At 40.4% G+C, this 5,725-nt stretch overlaps 1 pseudogene; it reads left to right on the top strand.

Annotated features, from left to right (window-relative positions):
- Positions 1–280: 280 nt before the first annotated feature.
- LOC102854634 overlaps positions 281–5,725 on the top strand; it is an 11,551-nt pseudogene continuing 6,106 nt past the window's right edge.

Raw genomic sequence — 5,725 nt, 5'->3', positions numbered from 1 at the left:
AAGCAGATATGTGATCACAATTCCAGAACAAGGCCATCAACCCCTAGCTGCCATGTTACATCCTTCAGCATGACAACCCAAGGTTTGAATTTGTTCTTAATTTCTTTACATTTGAGAAAAGTTCCAGTCTTTAAGTCTTAATTTCACAGGAAGGAATATTCCCACCTGAAGACACAAAACTGATTCAACTAAACTAGACATTAAGAATGCCACCTGTTCACTCTGGGCTGCTCTCATGCCTCTGGGACAACAGCTGCTAAATGTAGAAAGTGTGGACCTTCACACTAGCCACTGCTTGGCCACTGGGGAGATGATGATCAGTTCTAAGGGCAATGCCAAAGGGTGTTTCTACTGCTAGATGGAGAGGCATTTGGGATGAAGAGAATTTGTGAATGACCTGCAGGTGCTGCACCAATGTGCTATGAGTTCTAGTACCAGTCTTGGCACAATGTCATGATCAGCACCCAATGGACAGGCCCCAAAGTCATATGGGCCAGGCTGTACGGGAGCCAGTTGCATGGGTGGAACTGGCAGCACCATAAGATTATACAGAGCCTGCCAATGAAGGATGGGCTTATACTCCTAGAGATCTGCTCCTGCACAAGCCAGAGGCCACCCAGAACTTTGTGAGCTGTGCCCTTAGTTCCAGTATCTAATATTTCTGCAAGAATGAGGGAAATACTTGGTCAGTCAAGAAGGTTGACCCCAAGAAAGTGAAGGGCTGGGCTCAGCCTGAAATACCAGGCCTAATCACTCATATCCTGCTGTCTCTGGATGATTGTTTCCTGCACTTCAGCAACTGGCTGCACTGGGACCTGTGGCAGTATGAAATCTCTGACCCTAAGAAGCCCCACCTCACAGGACAGTTGCTCCTGGAGGGAAGCATTGTTAAGGGAGTCTGGTTGGAGGACCAGGAGCCAGTATATCAAGCAGTGCTCCTGGTGGTCAAAGGAACGCTAGTGGCTAGAGGTCCCCAGATGATGGAGCTTAGTTTAAATGGGAAATGTCTCAATGTAACCACATTGCTGTACAGTGCCTGGGACAAGCAATTTTCCCTGGATCCCATCAAGGAAGGGTCAGCGATACTGAAAATCAATGTGAGCACAGAACAGGGATGGCTAAAATAGAATCCCCAAAATCCTGAATATTGCACTAGAGTGCTGAGAAGCCAAAACAAAGGGAAAAAACCAAGAAATTAAGGAGATGAACAGATTTCAAAGGGCAGCTCAGGAAGACAAAGTAATGAAATGTGCAAAGAGCTGGAGTCAGAAAAATCAAAGGGGATGGACTTTTTCAGCATATCTTAAGTTGAAGGAATTGAACAACAAATTCAAGCCTTGAGTTGCAGAACTTAATGATGCTATGAGCAGAATATTAACTTATCCAGAAAAGACTAAAAGAAGGTGGAAAGAGTATACAGAGTCATTGTACCCAAAAGGAATTGGTGGACACAGAAGGATTTAATGAAACAATGTATGAGCAAGAGTCTATAGTGATGAAGGAAGAAGTTCAAGCTGCTCTGATAGAATTGGCAAAAAGCAAGACCCTGGGAATTTATGGCATACCAATTGACATATTTCAACTAATAGATGTTAGCCTGTCTGGAGGACAACCACCTGGCCAACTGACTGGAAGAGATCGAGATTTGTTTCCCATTCCAAAGAAAGGTGATCTAACAGAGTGCGGAAATTATTGAACAATATCATTAATATCACATGCAAGCAAGATTCTGCTAAACATCATCTGAAAATGACTGGAAAAGCACATCAACAGAGAACTGCCTGAAGTACAGGCTGGGTTTTGAAGAGGTCATGCTATTAGGGATGTTATAGCTAATGTTAGATGAATCTTGGCTGAAAGCAGAGAGTACCAGAAGAATGTATATCTGTGTTCCAAAGACATTTGTCTGTGTGGATCACAACAAACTGTGGCTAAATCTGAGAAGAATGGAAATCCCAGAACAATTGATTATGCTATGTGAAATGTATACTTGGAACAGGAAGCAGTTGCCAGAACAGAGCAAGGAAACACTGCATAGTTAAAAATTGGAAAGTGAGTAAGCCAGGGATGTGTCCGTATCTTTTCAATCTATATGTTAAACAGATTTTATAGGAGGCTGGGCTCTATCAGGAAAAATGTGGCATGAGTATTGAAAGAAGACTCGTCAGTCTGCGTTATGCAGATGACCCAACCCTGCTTGCTGAAACTGAAGAGGACTGAAGCACCTGCTGTATAAGGTCAAGGATTGCAGCCTTTAATATGGATTGAGGCTCAACAGCAAGATAATAAAGATTCTTACCTCTGAGCCAGTTGACGGCATCATGATGGATTAAGAAGAGATTGAAGTTACTAACAATTTCAACTTGCTTGGCTCCACAATTAATTCCTGGTACCAGTAGTCAAGAAATCAAAAGATGAATTGCATTAAAAAATAATCTGCTGTCAGGGATCTCTCCAGAGTGCTAAAGACCAAGGTGAGCCTGATTCAGGCCATGGTCTTCATAATTACTTGCTGTGCATCAGAGAGCTGGACAATGACTATGTATGACAGAAGAATTGATGCCTTGTAGTTGTGGTGCTTAGAAAAGTATTAAACGTATGTTGACTGTCAAGAGAACAAACAAATCCATCCTGGAGAGGGTGAAAACAAGTTATTCCTTGAAGGCAAGGATTTTGTAGCTGTGTCTTATATACTTTGGGCATGTGTCCAGAAGGGATCAATCCTTGGAGGAGAACATCATCTTTGGAAGGGTAAAAGGAGACCTAAAACGAAGTGAATTGAGACACTAACTGAGGTAATTACACAATAAGTGGGTAAGTGTGTCAGAGCCAGTGATAGGACCAAGTTCAGAACCAAGTTCTGAACCAGATTCAGAGCATTTTTGTATGTTGTTGTTATGTTCAGTTGAGTCACCCCATAGAAACCCTATGTTTAACAGCCCTAAACCCCGTTCTCTGCTGTGCCAATCTCACTGTCTCTGACACACCTACCCCCATTACCCCTGTCACTTAATCAATCCATCTCATTGAGGGTCTTCCTCTCTTGGGCTGTCCCTCTGCCCTCCCAAGCATGACATCCCTCTACAAGGACTAGGATAGCTATGATTCATAGTCAGTATGATGGTTTGTAAAAACAACAGGACCTTCACAAGATGATTGATAACACAAAATGGGCAAAAGTAATGAAAAGACTCTTGACAAATGAGGGTATTTGGCTGCCTAGTAAACACAGGTAGAAATATTCACAATCAATAGCAATTAGAGCCATGCAAACCAAAACAACAAAGGTAAACCATCTCATTCTAAAAACAGTAGCAGAGTTTAACAACACAGCAAACAATACACTCTGGGGATTATTCAGAGATTGGAATTCTTATGCACTGTTTATGAGACTGTCAAATGATGTGACAACGTAAGGTAGGTTTTCATTTTCTAAAAAATCTGAATGTTGATAACTCATATGACTCAGTGTTTCAACTGCTAAAAATCTATTGCTAGGAAACCTGAACTGAGACATGAAAGGAGACATGTATACCTACATTCATAGCAGAATTATTCACAATTGCAAGGAAGAAAAAAAGCACACAAATTTCTATCAACAAATGAATTTATTGAGAAATTGTAGTATATTCATACAATAAAATACTATGCAGCATTGAGGAACAAGGATTTTGTAAAATAATATATAACATATTAGAGCAAAGATTGAAACAATGACTTTATCTTTCTTGGATTCACAATCAATACACTTGCTACAGTGTCCAGAAGATAAGCAACCTTATTGCACTAGGTAAGTCACCAGTCAGGAAATTCTCCAAATTACTGAGGAGTATTGCTAATTTGAGGAGTAGGATGAAACTGATTCAAAACATGATCATTTCAATTACATGCTACACTGTTGGACAATAGGGGCTACAGAAGAAGAAATGATGCCTTTGAACTGTGAGTGTTGAAGAAGAGTATTGACTAATTCACGGACTGCTAAAAGGACAAACCACTATGTCCTAAAGAAAATTTAGACAAAGTGTTCCTCGATCACAAATGTGGTAATGCTTCATCTCACATACTTTGGACATGTTGCTAGGAGAGACTATTCCTTAAAGAAGGACACCATGCTTGGAAAGGTAGAGAGTCAGCAAATGAGAGGAAGACCCTCAACCTCTGAATTGACACAGTTCTTGCAGCAATGGTCTCTAGGGTGTCAGAGATTGTGAGGCTGGCACAGGGTAAGACCTATTTCAGATCTATTGTTCACAGGGTCACTATAAGTAACATTTGACCCAATGTCACCTAACAACAACAATGACAACTACAATATAACATGGGGCAGTCTAGAGAGCATTGTGCTGTGTGAAATAACTCAGTCACATAAGGAAAAATACTGCATAAGACCACTATAATAAAAAGAGAATGATAACGGAGCAATATATGTATAAATGTTCAAAAAGAGGAAGGGAGAAGGAGAGAAAAATCACAAGGATAGCAGAAGTAGGCAGGGTTCAGGGTGAAAAATAGGAAAGATTCAATGGGAACTTGAAAAGATGAGGTGATAATAGACATAGATTAAGAGTAATTAATTATATAAAATGAGTATGAAAGATTGTATAAAACAAGACACATAAATAAAAAGCAGTGTAGATGACAATTATATGGAAATCAGTAAAAATGGAGTAGAAAAAAGAAAAATAAAGATATAAAATTTAAATGAATGCTAATTATTACAGATTTAGAAATAGTGTAATTCTACCTTTGGCTAAAACTTGATTGGAAGTACTAAAAGGGAAGATTTTTCCTGGAGATAAGCTTATTAAAAGTAGAATTTGGTAATGGGTGCTGAGGCATAGTGTAGGAGAAAGATCAAGTCTCAACTAGTACTCTCAGGAAATTTGTATTTGGAGACCTTCTTTGGACTTTTGATTGAAGAGATTCACATTCAAAGAAATGTAAGGCAGGAGAGAGAGAGAGAGAGAGAGAGAGAGAGAGAGAGAGAGAGAGAGAGACTGACTTTGACTTTTTAAAACTGGAATGAGCTCTTCAGCTTCTGAGGTAGGGTGAAGTTGAAGCTCATCAGAACTCACTTCCAGGATTTGAAGTTAGAGGGAACTGATGAGTATTATCACTCAGGGTAATCACCTGGATCCACTGGGGTGGAAGTTGAAGTCATGTAGTAATGAAGAGACAGACTGAGCTGAGCTTGGAAAAATTTCTCCTTCCCTATTCATGTAGCATGCACAGATGCCTGGATAAGTGGAAAAGGGTTGTGTACATGAGGAGCATGGAGTCATAAAGGGTTCCTGCCTTGCTGACTTGACCCTGCATGGGGACTAAGGCTGAGTGAAGGGGCCAGCCAGTCTGAAATTAAAGTAGGAGTGTGAACTTCTGAGTTTGCAATCAACCTCCATTTGGACCTAACCATAAATGGCTAGGGATGAGTTGACCAGAAACCCAACCAGGTAAAGAGTTGGTTGCTGCAGCAATCTGATGGTTTGCCGTGGAATGGACTTTGCTTGTGGATGCAAATGCTCAAAGTTTCCAAACTGAATGGAAGATTCTTCAGCAAAAGGGACATGCTTGTTCCCCTAGTGTACTGGTTTGATAGAGTGGGAAAATCAGAAATTGGCTATATAAAGTGGGAATGAATATAAGGCATGAGGCATGAAGTAGCTGGCTTGTGTGTTGTATTGAATGCAATTATTAGCAAGATGATTGTCAGGGAAGGGGGAAT

Source organism: Elephantulus edwardii, unplaced genomic scaffold (genome assembly GCF_000299155.1).
Source record: "Elephantulus edwardii isolate Elephantulus edwardi_28Jun2011 unplaced genomic scaffold, EleEdw1.0 scaffold00221, whole genome shotgun sequence".
Lineage (NCBI taxonomy): Eukaryota > Metazoa > Chordata > Mammalia > Macroscelidea > Macroscelididae > Elephantulus > Elephantulus edwardii.
Note: the sequence above shows the minus strand (reverse complement) of the source record. Positions and strands in the feature narration are given on the sequence as shown.